The sequence below is a fragment of the Eublepharis macularius genome, chromosome 9 (genome assembly GCF_028583425.1).
Source record: "Eublepharis macularius isolate TG4126 chromosome 9, MPM_Emac_v1.0, whole genome shotgun sequence".
In the NCBI taxonomy this organism is placed as follows: domain Eukaryota; kingdom Metazoa; phylum Chordata; class Lepidosauria; order Squamata; family Eublepharidae; genus Eublepharis; species Eublepharis macularius.
Genome location: NC_072798.1, coordinates 19,504,683 through 19,521,217, shown reverse-complemented (window position 1 = coordinate 19,521,217; position 16,535 = coordinate 19,504,683).

Here is a 16,535-nt window from a genome sequence, read left to right as displayed (position 1 = left end):
GCCCCCCCCCAAAGCTGCCCTTCCTTTAACAAAAGAAACATGGTGAGATCCAGTCTTTGTTCTCCCAGATGCTGCGTAGTTTCAGTACTTCGACTTGACCCTTCCTCAAGATTGAAGAAAGTGAATGTTGATGATATTGCTTCAACTCGCCAGCACCAAATCTAAAACATTTGTATAATTACACACTTTGAATTGCTTGTACAGCTCTTAGGAACACAGGATATAAACTTTGCTTTAGAGTAGTGCAGACAGCAGCGGAGGCTTTTCTTTCCATTGGCAAATCAGGGGCTCCCCTGCACTACATCCTGCTCTAGGTACTTCCATGTTCCCCGGTCCTTCGCAGCACAGTAAGCGCTTGAACACGCACCTGATAGTATGCAACCCCTCTGCTCCTCCCCCATGTCCTCTTTGCATGCAGGGCGTTAAGTTATATCTTTTGCCGATGCAGTGCTTTGTAACTGATGGGGAGGTCAGCTTGGACATCTGTGGCTTTCCCTCCTCCCTCTTCCCGTATGAGAGTGGGTGGAAAACCCAAACTAGACATGGCTCACCATTGAAAAAAATGATGCATACAAGCGCAGGTTCCAATCCAGGATGGTGTGCATGGGTGAATAAAGGGAAAAAGCTAACCAATTATTTTCTCAATTATTGAGAAAAAAACCAACCAATCAGCAGTTTAGTGGGAGGGGCCCTAACCTGCCGCATCACTCCTCCTCCTCCGGAACAACCAATTGGTGTGATTTCAAGATTTTAAAAATGTTTACATAGAAACCTACTTCCATGTGTGCTCAGCCCCTAGCTTGAGCCATGCAAAGGAGTTTTCCCAGTGCTGTCCTTGTGACGGCACAAACATGATGCCTTTTTATTTTTTTTAAAAAGGGCTTTTGGAACAAAGGATCACATTTTAGTTGCTGCCTATTACTTCCCTGTGAAAGAGGTAAAGATACTCTGCAGCTTGTAGGGAACTTATTCCATGTGTATTCCTTTTGCATTTACTCTCTGTGCCTGTCTTTCCCTCAGCACACACTGGACAGGCCAGGGTTAGGGGCTTTCCACACATCTGGAACTGCCTTGAGATTGCCAAGAAGTCATCTACCCCTGACACACCAGTCTGGATCTTTGGCAGTTCTCTGGCATGAGGTCACCACTTGAGTGGCCAAAGCCTTGAAAACCTTGTGAACTTTTCTGTCTGAAATCGGCTCACCAACATCTCTGTGTTAAAGTCTCTTGTGTTCCCTTCTGTCCTCTTGAGGCCAGGTTTGCAGATTCCATTTTTATGATGAAGCCCGAGGATGGACTTTGCAACCATTTTTTCTGTCCCTGTCCCCCTTCAGTTGAGACTGGAGGTCTACTTCCATCAGCAACAATGATTTAAAACTGAAGTTATATCCAAGAGGATTTCACCATGTGAGGGTGTTGCTCATTGAAGAAAAATGACAATACAAAGCTATTCTTTGATTTCTGACATGAAAAGTGAACGGGCAAATCTGGGTCGAATGTTTGCATGACGTTTTTTCTAAGGGCAGTCGCTTAGATCCAATATGATGGACCTCTTTCTTTATATCCTTGCCTTCCTGCCTGGAGTTCCAAGGGCGTCTCAGGTTTTTGACACTGAACGTGCTGTCCATTCGCGCTCCCTTTGCTGCTGAAATACACACTCAGTGTAACGTTGTGTTCTGATGAAGTGTTTTTGATTTGGGCTTATTGTGCTGGTGAAGCACGGCTTGACCTCTTGATGAGGAACTCTTGTTTTTAAATGTGTGAATAGCACTGGGGGACTTTTTGAAAAGACTGCTTTTGGCCTATTCTGATTTGGGTGAGTTTCATTCACTGTGGAGTTCAGGGAAAGGGGGGGTGGGATCCATTCAATTAAAAATGAAAACAAGAATAATTTGATTTTAGTATGCATTGTTATAAATAATACTTATAAATATACTTATAAATGATTGCACACTGACAATGCAAATCCTGTGCAGAGTTACTCTAGTCCAAGATCTTGGGCTTAGACTGGAGTAACTTTGCACGGGATTGCATTCTGAGTGCAAACCTCTATGCAATTGCCCTGTCCTTGGGATACTGCTAGGTAGCCTTACAAGGCCATGGTTGTCTTTTACATGATGTCTTATACACGATGTCATTGTACATGTTGTCTCAGTTGTAGATGATCTTCCCTGTAGTATCATCTGGTATAGTTTAATTCAGTGAATGTTCACTTCCTGCTGTCGGAGGGAGGAATTGCATCAGACCTGCACAACTAGTGACATATCAGGCTAAAGGCATCCCAGCAGCCATGCACAGGAATCCCAATAGAACTGTTTTCTGTTCCTGCCTGCCACTGTTAAATGCATATAAGATTGGCATGTTGTTTACAGCTGGGGGGGGCGTGCCAGTTTTGCAGGCCTGAATTATATTATGAAAGTGATTCCATCGGCTGAGGTCTTGATCAGGTTGGCAATTAGCATTCTCAACAGGGCTCCAAAAGAGCCAGTCCAACGATGAGGCTTATGGAAGTGCAACGGATGAGTATGAATTTTGTAACTGCCACAAATGCTACATTCTCCCTACAGCACCGATACGTAGCAGATTGGGAAAGGTCGAAGGAGGAAAGAATGCTTCAACTTCTAAATCTCACAAGAGACTTTACAAAATTACAAGGGGTTCCACCATTCAATGGGGAGATATTTCTGGATACAGATAAATTCTTTTCAGACATTTTGAAGACATCACAGTAAGTTGTATCTGGGGAGGGAAAAAATGGAAATTGTGGGGAAAGTTTGAAATGCGTGCACTACTTTGCTTTCCTGAACTAAACTGCTTCTGCATCTGTACCAAGTGACAAATATAATTCAGTTTGCACATGCAAAATTCTGTGTTGGTATCTTTATGAAATGAGGGGAAACATTCTTTGACTGAAATGGTAATGACGCATTAGATTTTTATGCTGCTTTTTTGGCTTGCAAAGCAGTCCACTGGAAGGCAATGGAGCTGGAGGTGCATGGTAAGGAATGTCTGGGGCCTTTTATGTGAGGAAGCAGCTCCCCAAATGTCCCACCTATATCCTTCGGACGGCTATAAGGAAAAGACTCGGTACAATGTTAAGGGCAACGTGACAGCAGTAGCCAGTAAACTTTTTGCGCTCTTCCCTGTTTTCATGCTTGAAAACAAGAGTTCCCAACAGCAAGTCTGGCTTTTCTCCAGAATTTGATCTTTACTTACCATTTGGCATCTTTCTCATACACAATGCCTGAGTCAGGGATTTCCAGCAACCTGTGGTGGCCCTATAGAGTAAGGGAGGGGGTGGTGAAAGGTAGAATTTAATTTGTTGTTGGAACCAAAAAAGAATGCCATGTAAGCATCTCTGATCCTGCTGTGGGGAGATGCTGTGATGCCTTTTATTCGAACTACAAACAGGATCCAAAATACTGCAGTGGGGAAAGTCAGCATCGTTCTTGTGGGGCTTGGGACAAATCTGGTTTGGGCGGGGAGATGTTGTGTTCGCTGGAAAGAAAAACATTGTAAAATACCCGGAGCCTTTGTTCCAAAACCATCCCTCTCTGCTGAGATTCGCTACTGAATTCTGAATATATGAATGAACAGCAGGGGGAGCCAGAGTGTTAAAAAGAATACCAAACTCCTAATTTCTCCTTTGCGGGTAGGAAAGGGCGGTGGAAGGAAGGAAGATAAACCCTTGTTTATGTCCCTAGTTTTATATTCTACATTTTGGGAACATCAGGGCAGTAAGTACCATTGAATAAAGTAGGCCTGGGTTCTGAGTAAAGCAAAAGATGACACTGTAGGTGGCCTTTTCCTCTGCCTTGATTTCACCCTTCTGTAGTACAGGGTCAATACTGAGCCCACCTTAGATGGCATTTATGAGGATTGATAGGTTACTATGTGCTTGCAGCCTGGCATGCCTCTCTTTGGCAGGAATGAGGGGGTCAAAGGACCTCAAAGGCCTTAGAGCCATTGCTATGATCAAATACATTAGGTAGTTTTTATAAGTTGCATAGACACAGAGCTGCTCCAGTGCTCACGGACTCCTCCCCTCTGCTTGTGCTAGGGTTACCAGCCTCCAGGTGGCAGCTGGAGATCTCCCGGAATTGCAACTGATCTCCAGGCCATAGAGATCAATTCCCCTGGAGAAAAATGGCTGTTTTGGAAGAAGGTGGACTCTGGCATTATAGCTTGCTGAGGTCCCTCCACTCCCCAAACCTCTCCCTCTCCAGGCTACACCCCCAAATCTCCCAGAATTTCCCAACCTGGAGCTTGTGCTTCCTTTCCTACCTGGCTGTATGTACTCCTGGCCAGTCCTCTCCTGCCTGTAAGCTCAGATGGTGCGGTGAAGTGTACGTAGCTAGAAGCGTTGCCCCTGTGGCTGCCAGAAGTGCTCCCACACTGCATGCCGCTTGCATGTCCTTCCCTGGTGGATCTAGGCAGCATGTTCAGCAGGGAACATAGGTGACGCTGGCAGCGTGCTTCTGAGGGGAAGGGTGGGTGGGTGGCAGGGGAGGAACGTGGTTGGGGGTCAGTGGTTACGAGACCTGCCAAACATCCTGGGTCCCAGCAACTGCCCCACCTCAGGCTGTGCTCACGCCAGCCCTAGCATGGAGGTTCCAGAGCTCCCTTCAGGGCACAGGCCACGCTGAATCCTGCTGTACAGTAATAGCGTCAGGTATGTGTAATTTACTCTCAGGACTTTTGAGGAGCTGTTTGAATGTGCGAGGCTGGAAATTAACGCTTAAAAAAAAAACATTCTAAAGGCAAAATTGATATATAATCTAAACAAATAATACTTGATTTCAGGATGATTTTCAAAGATTGGCTCTTTAAGATTTCCACAAGGCTAGCAGTGCCATTCCAAGCAGAGTTCCGCCATTTGAAAGAGAGCATGGCGCAACAGTCATGTGCGATCCTAAAAACGCTTTCCTTGGTTTAAGGCCCATTGAATAGACCTGAGTAGAATTCTTGGACAACTGGCTTAGGGCTGCTCAGTTTGTCTGCTTCAACACCCCCCTCAAGAATCCAAGCATTAAGGGCTGTTCTTTTGCTTTGGGGTTCTCTTTCATTGGAGGCCGGTCGGGAGCACTTTCTGATGGCAAAGTGTTATTTATTCAAGCAAAACTTTCCCAGTCAGGATGTGGGGAATTTGCAAGTGCTTTCATTCCAATCATGAAAGAGTTAAACTGTTTGTGTTACCTGCTGAATTAGTAAAGTTACTTTGCATGTAACCATTAGGACTTTGAGTAAAGATTCCCGCTGTAGAAGGGGGAGTCTCTAAGCATAATGAAGTAGAATTAGGATTTTCTATTAGGCAACTTGTTTATTGGGGGGGGGGCAATTAAGTCACGCTATATACTGAAGTTTTATTGCTCTTTGTTCAGTCTTCTATCAGTTAACCTGTTCAGTCTTCTCTATCTACCTAAACTAACAAGATGTAGCCTATTAGCAATTTATTATTTTCTTCCAAAGTAACCCTATTTTTATCCTCTTAGTAAAGTAATTTTACAGAGCTACACTGGAGTCTGTGTCAATTCCCATTACTTCCAGTGTGCAGTCACTGCAGTTACTCTGCTAATTTCTCACACAGGAACAGAGGATTTCCCCAGCAGCACACTCAGTTGGCCAAATTTATATTCTAAAATCTGGGACGTCTCCCTGACCCTAAGCGATAAAGTGGTCAACAGATTAGATTTAATTATACATATCTGTGTATATAAAAAAAATAAACTCAGTGGTGTGTGGATGTTATATTTGGACAATTCCCAAGCTCCTACATGGTTGAGGGTTCTATGGAAAGCAGGGAATGAGCAATTTTACTGAAAAATAATAATTAGGGGCGGGGAGGAAATAGCTTTTAAATGTGGAAAAACGCAACAGTACATGGCTGTTCCCAGTGGCCTAGTGTGGCTCACGCACACTGGAAGGGTTTTCCTGCATTCTTGATTCCTGCACGCAAAAACTTCATGGGGGGCCTGAAGCTAGCAGGGATCTTTATTTCTGGGCACCTCCTCCCTTTATGGGGAGGAAAACGTGTGAGATGGAAGAGCTCTAGAGGTTCTCTAATATTTCGCAGTACAAATCCAGGTAATTCCACGGCCAGATCAGTGCCCCTGAAAGCTCTGCCTTAAGCCAATACTATCCCAATACAATCTTTTAGGCTTTGGAGAAGGGCACCAGTGCTCCCCTTCTGACCTAGCAGTCTTCAGCGGATAGGCAAGTACAGAAGCAAGCAGTGAGCTCTCCTTACTGCTTGGAAGGGACACCCGGGAGGGTAGACCAGGCGGCCCCTCTGTTTTCTTCCTACATAGAAACCCTTCTGAGGACCAGACTAGAGGTGGCATTTTTAAATGTGCCAGGTCCAGCTCCTTGGACCCCACTTGCTTTTGCCACAGCCACACAGAAGTTGCGGGGAACTCATTTTGAAAGAACCTGATTTGGATTGGGACCATGGGGGGAAGGGCTTCTGCCCAGCCCTACCATTTCTCCAAGCTGAAACAGCCCTGGGAGCATTTGCTATCCCATTTTAGAACTCTCTGTGCGGTATTCTGTAATGGAACCCGGACCCAACTTGTTTAAAGGCGTCACATCTCGTTTGGCCCTGAATCAAACCAGCTTCCCTTTCTCACAGGGGACAACCAGATGCTCTGGAAAGCCCACAAGCAAAGGCTCAGTGGCCAAAGCCCCCCCCCATTTTCCCAGCAACTGGCATTCACTGCTGTATTGCCTCCTGAAGTTCTGTTCAGCTTTCATGACTGCTATTGATGGGCCCATCCTCCATTAATTTGTCCAATTCCTTTCTAAAGCCCTCTGAGATACCAATTGTCTTTACATCTTGAGGCAGTGAATCCCATAGACATGTCTTGTGTGAAGCAATTCTTTTGTATGTTCTGAAACGATTGCCCATAAACTTCATTGGGTGCCTCCAAGCTGTGATAGTACGGAGAGAATGTTCAGTATCCACTTTTTCCATATCCAGAACTTTAACAACTTCCACAAGAACCTCCTTAATTAACCTTTTCACTAAACTTAGCCTTTCCTTATAGGGAACTTGTTGTAACCTCTTGATTATTTTGGCACCTTTGGCACCTTTCCCAGATCTGTGGTATCTCTCTTGAGGTACAGGGACCAGACCAATACACAGTATCCCAAATGGGGCCACACCGTAGCTCTACATAAGGACATGTTGGCCCTTTTATTTCCAATCCCTTTTCTAGTAATCACCAACATGGAGTTCTTCATCACTGCCGTACACTGAATCAACAGTCTCGTCTAGCTGTCTGTTAGGACCCCAGATCTTTTCCCATCTCAGTCTCAGCCACTTGAGATCCCATCAATGGCTGGTTTTAACATGAAACCAGGCCCGACCCTTACCGTTTCCCTGAATGCACCCCTTTATTTCAAATAAATGTAGTCTGTTCAGGAGGAAAGTAATGCATTGTTCTTGCAGATGTTGATGTGAGAGTCCCACCTTTGGCACTGGATGGCCAGCCCTCATTGGCACTGTGCAGGTGATGTGCACCCATGCTCAGACTATGCTGTGGGACACTGGGAGCTTTGCAGCATACGAGCACTTCTTCACATACATCCCGCCCATCATAATGAGATTTCTGCTAGTTTTGTATTATTTTTATGGGCACACTGACAACCCCTGTGGTATAGTGGTCAGAGTGTCAGATTAGGATCTGAGAGATCTAGGTTTAAATCCCCTCTCTGCCATGGAAGCTTGCGAGAGGACCATGGGCCAGTCACACATACTCTGCCTAGCCTACCTCATAGGGTGGTTGCTGTGAGGATAAAATGGAGGGGAGGGGAACGATGTAAGCTGCTTTGGGTCTATTGGTGAGAAAGGCGGGGTATAAATGGAGTAACCAAATAAAATCAAAGGTCCATAGCTATAGGGTTGCTTATAGAGGCCCACCCCACCCAAGCATTCCTTGGGCCACCCCAATAAATCTTGTCATCTCTCCCCCCCCCACTATGATGACCCCTTCAAATTGTTCTCAGGAACCCCCAGCTCAAACTATCTAGGTATGGAATAGACCTAGGGTTGACAGGTCCCCTTACCCTCCCGGGGGGAGGGGGGACCTGGCACTTACCTTTTCACCACTCCCATTATGCTTTTTGCACGTGTGCCCCTGTGTGATGACATAACTTCCAGGAAGTGACGTCAACCTGCTACCAAGTGCTCTCAAGGAAGTGCGATGACATCACTCCTGGGAAGTGATGTTATTGCACTGCCCTGGGAATGCGCCTGGGAGGCCCATTCCTGCATCTTTCCTCTCTGCCAGCCAGGTAAGTGATGGTGGAGGGCAGAGGATGAAAGTGGGGAATCTCCTGCCCCCACTGGGGGAATCGGATCCCTAAATGGATCTGATATTTTTGACAGAAATTGCCTGCAGAGTAGCTGGTCGGGATGTAGCTTTTGGAGAGAGGGACACCCCATTAGCCTGCTGTGACCTGGATCAGATCTACAGTCCCATTTGAGATTTGTATTTATGGTCCTCTGGCATTGATTGCCCATGTTGTATGATTTGCAGGGAATTTCCATATGTCTTGGCTAAGATACAGGAAAGTAGCCATGGGTGTGTTCGTGGTTGATGTACTTCATGGGAAATTATAGTAAAGATGGATCAGCCTGGTAATATAGACACCCATTCACTTACCATAACAATGTTCTCCAGCTGCTCCCATTCAATGCAATGGAGTTTCTGGAGGAACATCTCCCAGTAGGCCTTTATATTATCCAGAACCTCTGTAAGACATTGTTATTACTGCTGATTTTAAATTGCCAGCGTTGAGAAGGAATGAGGTATTTTTTTCACTCAGGGATTGTATTTTAATAGCTCTTTCACTGGCTTTAGTACTTTTTTTGTTTTGATTGGTTTTACTGGATTGTACCTGATATGTTTTGTTCGGCCTCCCCCCCACCCCCGCCCGAAGCATCTATGGAAAGAATTAAAATAAAAGTAAAATGTCCTATGTCTGTTAGTTATAAGCAGGGCTTTTTTTTCTGGGAAAAGAGGTGGTGGAACTCAGGACCGCACAATGATGTCACTTTGGGCCAGCTGGAACAAGGGAGGAGTTTTTTAAAGTTTAAATCGCCCTCAGAGAAAATGGTCACATGGCTGGTGGCCCCGCCCCCTGATCTCCAGACAGAGGGGAGTTTAGATTGCCCTCCGCACCGCTCCATGGCCACCAGCCATGTGACCATTTTCAAGAGGTGCCGGAACTCCGTTCCACCGTGTTCCAGCTGAAAAAAGCCCTGGTTATAGGGGAATGGCAAGGAAGGAGCCAGAGACCAAAAATAACCCATCAGAGTTTATGTTCACACTTGACCATAAAATAAATCACATTTACCCACTGTATCTTCTGCCTTCCACAGTTCAGCCCCAGGGCATTCCAGAATAGCAGCAGACAGAAATGCAGGGGAGGGGCTCTTTAGGGAACCTTTGCTAAAAAAAAACAAACCCAGGTTAGGGAAAGACTTTATTGGGATTCTCTGCCAATGTAGACAAAACTGCATTGTATCACTTCAGACTGCCGCAAGGAATGGTATACTCGAGTGCTCCCCCACATTAAAAACCACATAGAGAAAGTAGCACTTCAGGAAGAAATATAGCCTAGGTCCCTTTCTCATGCTGCTTTTTCTGCATGCAAAGGGAGGTAAGGGCTGCTAACAATTTAAACCAGTCTCTGTTCCTGTATTTTTGGAAGCATCTTGATCTCCAGACGTGGTAACATTGTTTATCTGTACTTTGTAAAAAGGTTTGCTTGCTGATTTCTTCAGTTCAAATGTCTGTTATCACACAGACTAGGCCAATTTTTTGGTCAGCTGTCAATCCTACGGTGGTGTTGGCCTTTTTCGGCACCAGGAAAAGGCTGTACCACATCAGTCTCACTCTTCCCTTGCCTAGCTCTACAGTTGAGGCAAGATGACCTTCCTTGCCACTTTCTCTGCTGGTTTCTCAAACTTTTACCACCTTCCTCCCTTTGTAGTAGGGTTACCAGCCTCCAGGGGATCTCCTGGAATTACAACCGATCTCTTGGGGTTTCCCTCCCCAAATCCTGTCTTCTCCAGGCTTCACCCTCCAAAATCCCCAGGAATTTCCCAACTTGGAGGCGGCAACCCTACTTTGTAGAGTTGCCAGCTTTTAAACTGGTCCCCCTCGCTATTCCTTTAATATCAGTTTGGTCTGCTTGGCAGCAGTTATCAGATGGTGTTATGTAGCTCCATGGCATGAGAAGCAGCATTTTCCTCCGCCCTCAAAGAGCTAGAACATTTCTTTTCCTGGCCAGTTAGCAACCTTATTCCCTTACTGCTCCTCTTTAGCAGCAGTTGCTTTCCCTTGAGCTAATGAGTGGGTTCTTTTTTATCTGACAATGGCAAGTATGTGGGAGGGGGAAGGAAAGAAACATCTCACAAGGAACTGGGAAGAGGAGTCCACCCATATGCTCAGGGGAAAGCAGCTGTGAAAGAGAAGGGAATGAAGCCCATGTGCTGTGACTAAGCATCAGTCCTCACAGCTGCAAAGCTCTCACAGCCAAGACTGTTGGGCTTATTGGCCTACAGCAAGAAATGGTGTGGCCAGGGACCTTAAGGGCACACCAGAGCAAGGGAATGTAGGCCGACAGCAGAACTAAATACTGGTAACTTAATATAGTTACAGATTAATTAATAAAATGTTATTTGATAAGTAACTGACTGGTGCTTGCCAGTTATCCCAGTACCTTTTGCATCCATTAGCTAGGACAGGGGTCTCCAACATGGTGGCAGACAAGCTAGCAAGCCAGCCTGCCTGCCTGCCATACATGAAGTTATCTAGCTATTGGGGGTTGGGGTTGGGGGTGGGGAATCGAAGTAGAGTAGAATAGCTGCTTCACTATTTCCTTCTCTGAGTGTCTGCTACTATCTTAGCTGAACTGTGTTATCAGCGCAGGTGGGAGTGAGCATCTGGGAACCGGCCGTGGGAACTCCACTCTCCATCTCCTAGCATCTACGCTCTGACTTCAACTGGCTTTCATTCAACTTCGGGGGGAGGAGACTGGGGGTATAACTTTTCTGAAAGTGTTTCACTTCGGCATTCTAGGCAATTACTCTGTACAGTGTTCTACTAGTGGAAATCTTAAAGACCTTTAACTAGGATTGCCAGGTGCCTCTATACTCCTGGTGGGAGGATTGGGACCTAGCACTTACCTTTCCCCTGCTCCATGGTGACCTTCTGCATGCGCGCCCCCCGCACGCGCTCCCAGAGCTGGCATGATGGCGTCACTTCTGGAAGTGACATCATCATGCTGGCTGCACAGCGCTGTTACTTCTGGAAGTGGCAGCGACCACGGCAGTTGCACAGGTAAAAACCCCGCGCTCCCTAGGGGTTATATTGCCCGCTGCGGGGCCTGATTCTACTCGAAATGGGCCCTCTGCGGGGCATGATTTGGGGCATGGGGGCCGCCCAGGGGTGCGCTGCGCTGCCCAGGGAGAACACCCCCCCACCAGTCAAGTAAGTGGGCGTGGGGGGAAATGTGGGAGCTGGGGCTCCCCCACGCTGGGCGGGGGAATGGTACCCCTACCTTTAACTCATGTAGCTGTGTCTGATGAAGTGGAGCGTCTGAGAGAGTCCTCTAGCCAGGCCTAACACATGGTGCCTATGGGGTACCACCAAGTGTTTTTGGTAAGTGGGCAGGGCTGGATGGTGCTTTTGCCCAGGAGGGCTTCTGACTGGCCATTGGAGAGATGATTAGCTAAGGAAATTTTTTTTTTAAATGCTGCTTTTACTGTAGATGCCAGCACAGCACAGCACAAGCATCTTCACTGAGTGGCTGAAGGTAAAGCTGTGTGTATATAGGCATGAAAATATTTTAAAACAATGTGTTTATTTAAAAAGGCATCCTGCTAAACAAAGTTGCTGCCTGAAATGTTGAAGAGTTACTATTAGAGTCATATATGACCTCACTCCCTGACATTTTGTGGCTGGCTCTGCCTCTTGTGGTGGCCATTTTGTGATTGGCTCTGCCTCTTGCGGTGGCCATTTTGTGATTGGCTCTTCCTTTGGTGGTGGCCATTTTGTGATTGGCTCTGCCTCTTGCGGTGGCCATTTTGTGGTTGGTGCTGCCTCTTGCGGTGGCCATTTTTCGGCTGCATCCACTGCCCTGTGTCAGAATTCTAAAGGTGCCTGCAGGCTCAGAAAGATTGTGGGCCTCTGGGTGAGAAGATGAAAACAGAATTTCTTCTTACTCTGTAGTGGGGTAGTAGAATACCACATGCGTAGTTTTCTTTCCATTTCCACAGACAAAAGGACTGGACTCATACTTCACTTTCAAACAAAGAACTAGAAATCCAGGAAAGGGAGCTGGAAAACCTGGTCAAGGGGACCAGGCTACCTTGGCTATGGTTAAGTCAGAAAAGAGGCAGAAATTGATTAACCATATTTTACAGCGCTGTTGCCCAACATATAGGGTGCTAGAGAAGGAATCTTGCTTCCTTAATTGTAAGCCTCTCAACCCAGACTCTAAAGAGGCATAGAAATCTCCTAAATAAAAATAAATAGACTAATGCGGATAGCTGGGAAGGAGTAAACAAATATGGTATTTTTCAATACTATGGGCTACATAGTACAATAGGACAACCCAATACAATAGTATGGGTTATATCTTTTTGCCTACCTTTGTACCAAAGTTGCCAACTGTGTGGAGAAAAATGTCCTGCCCCTTTAATAGAGATTTAATGGAATGTTATTTACCTCCATGGCATGAAAAGCTTCAGCTGATCCTTTGTTTTTTTTAATATTTTATTTTATTTATAACTTATAACACAAAGTATCACGCAACATAAGACTACGTAACATTATCAGATTTTAACCAATTCTTAATACAGAGTTACTATCGTCTGTACAAATAGTTGTTAACTTAAATTTTGATCATTTAAACAGGTAGCACATATTTGTAACAATAACAATTTCAATATAAATTTCTATTAAAGATGTTCACCATAGTCCCCATGTTTCCATATCCATAACTTTTGTATATGGTGGTTTTGTTAATAAAAGGTCATTTTTAGATAGAACGTCTAGAAAGGGTTCCCATTTGGCATAAAAGTTTGTGGTACTTGCAGGATTATCTTGAAGGTATAATTTTTCAGTAATTTTCTCCATCAATAGGAAATCCCAAACCTTGTTAAACCATGTATTGATAGTAGGTACAGCTGATCCTTTGTTAAAGGGAGAAGAAGCTCGGTGCCCCTGGATCCACTCTTGTCTTATTTCTACGTTTTCGATCCAGCCCTACCCTGCATTCCATCCAGTCAAGACTTACCTTCGGCACCTGATCCTGCAACTGTTTCCAACTTAGCCTAAATTTTTGAATAAGACTAGCGTACTTCCTTCCAGTCACCTACCAGTCTGTTCCTATGCTTATAAAAAGCCACACCGAGTTACACAGGACTTACTTCCAAAGAAGTGTGCGTAAGATTTGCAGCCTAAGCCTGACAGCTGGCTCAACTCTTTCTTTTATATCTTTTAAATAATCTGTTACATGTGTTTTAATTGTGTACAGGCAGACAGGGGCCTCTAGGCACTTGGCAGGTACGTTTTGTTAGAAGTCTTAATAATAATATGGTAATAATTTCAGACTGTGGTCTGCCCTACGGAAACATTTGGGACAATTGCGTATTCAAATGTACAATAAAAACATTTGTTTTTCAGGAAATTAAAACCAAGTGGTTAGATCTATGACTGATATCCATGAAGAATCCTTTAGACCAGTGTCTAGATTTCAACTGCATCATCCCAGCTCCAAATAACCACCAAAACCGTCTGTTCTTCTTCCTCTTTTATGCTTATATATCCTAAACACAAAGTAATTTTAAGTTAGTAAAACAGGGAGTGGAAGAAATGGATCCTCTCATAGCTTTTATTTGTTTAAATATTTTTCTCCCAGTGGGGAGCCAGAACAGCTTACAACAGCATCCTCCCAATCTCCATTTTATCTTTACAACCGCCACCCTGTGAGGTATCTGACAAAGGAAGTTTTGACTCTCAAAAGCTCATACCCTGGAAATCTAGTTGGTTTTTAAGATGCTGCTGGACCCAAATCTTGCTCATGTGAAGTAGGTTAGGGTGAGAGGGTGTGACTGGGCCAAGATCAGCCAGCAAGCTTCGATGGCAGCAGGGCCAGTGCCACCATTGAGGCGGTGAGGTGGGTGCTGCAGGTGCTGAGGCGCCGGAGGGGGCACCAGGGGCGGAGGTGCATGCCATGGAGCTGGCGTGCCTGGCCTGCAGCTGCTGCAGCGGGCCAGCCCCGTGCCGCTACCGCCACCCCCTCCAGCTGGGCGCAGCAGCCACGCGCCAGGCACGGCAGGTGTCCGGGGCGGCATGCGGAACCTCCCCAGCCACCTGCCACGCCCGACTGGGAGTGCAGGCAGCCTCCATGCGCCGTCTTAGCCACCCGCTGGCCAATGGGGCCAGCTTGCTGATGATGTCATCATGCAGTGACATCATCATGCAGTGACATCATCACGCAGTCTGGGGCGCACGTGTGCGCACTATGTGCGCACACACGTAGGGACAGCTGTGGGCACCAAAAACCCTGGCGCTGCCCCTGAATGGCAGAGTGGAGATTCAAGTTCAAACCTCAGTCCTGCAGATCCTAGTCTGACTCTCTAACTAACAAAAGCAGAGAAAATCCCGTGTTGACTTACTAATAAGAATTAATATATCAATCAAGGTACAAATATATATTTAATTGTAATCCACAACAATTTAAGTCCACATTGGAGCTTCTTAATACACAACAATAACCTTATAAGAACTCAGACCCACAGTTGGAGTAATAATTCATAAAGTGCTAGCACTTTATATTTATATTTTAAGGTATGTAATAGTGTAGCAGTTTATATTTATATTTTAAGGTCTGTAATAGTGTAGCACTCGTATGAATTATTACTCCAACTGTGGGTCTGAGTTTTTATAAGGTTATTGTTGTGTATTAAGACGCTCTGCTGTGGACTTAAGTTGTTGTGGATTATGATTAAATATCATATATTTGTACCTTGATTGATATATTAATTCTTATTAGTAAGTCAACACGGGATTTTCTCTGCTTTTGTAAGTTTTTTACCGTGTTACTCTCTGTATTGTGATATGACTCTCTAACTAAGCTGGCTCTTAGTTTGTCATTAAGTATGCACTTATTTTAGCCATTTCTATCTTGCTATCCTGTTAAACAGATAAAAAGAGAAGCCCTGTTTCAAGACAACCACACATTTCTTTTCCCTTTGAAATCAAGCTCATTAAGTACAGCTGATAAAACTCCAGCAAAGGACTACGCAGTGTTTGTAGGGTTGCCCACAAGCCTATCGAACAATGCCCTGTTCCTATGATCATAGAATCATAGAGTTGGAAGGGGCCATACAGACCATCTAGTCCAACCCCCTGCCCAGTGCAGGATCAGTGCAGGATGATAGAGGCTTAAGGTGTAGAAATGGACAGCTGAAATGTTTCATGGTATAGAGGTAAATAACATCCCTTTAACCCTCTGTTAAAAGGACAGGACACTTCTCTCTAGGCCTGTTAGCAACCTCAAGTGTTTGCAAGAGTGGCCCATAACAAAGTGCCCACTGTCCCTCGCTCACTTGATGAGCAAGATACAGCTGCGGTGGCTGCTGAATAAGCTCCAGCGGGCAGGCAGCGAGCACGGCGGCTCCGCACACAGATTTGCCACGATGTCCAACCTGAACTGGTGCAAGGAAGGTAAGGAGGCAACTTGTTCCTTTAATTTAATCTCAATGTAGAGTTAGACAAACCGGTAGCAGTAATTAGGGATGCCACCTTTCTTCCTGAGTGTGCTCCTATGCCTTTAATTGGTGCCTAATAGGTAGATGTTCAACAGATATACCTTTCTACCATCAATGCATCTCCATTTCATGCTGAATTTCTGGTTCTGAAGGCACAGGACATCTGCCAGAGAAGGAGACAGCCACTCTGAAAAAATGGCTCCCCCTAGGATGGCCTGTTTCAAGCCATGTGATCTACACATAAATCCCATGGCGGGAAGGAAGGATCTACAGATGCTAGATGGGGGTCCTCTGGCAAACCATTGGCCAGTATCTACTGGACCACATGAGGCATGAAGGGGGTTCAGGGGACCCTGGGAGCCAGGCAAGGTGAAACCAAAGTGCACTTATAAATTTAGTGCCTCCTACATTGATGGCAAGAGAAAGGGAAGGCATGCTTTTGAAAAGTCACTTTCTCACTTCCTCTGCCTAGCCTACTTTGCAGGGCTGTTGAGAGGATACAACTGGCAGGGGACATACACATTGTCCTGAGCTCCTTGGAAGAAGAGTGTGATATAAATGCAACATGTAGAGTGGGCCCTTTTTTACAGTGCAATCCTAAGCAGAGTTACTCCAGTCTAAGCCCATTGGAATCAGTGGGCTTAGACTGGAGTAACTCTGCTTAGGATTGCACTATTAGTCTAGCCATGCTAATGACAAGTGATGTGATTTGCTTTAATTAGATATTAGATTTGGGTCCTGGGAGAGT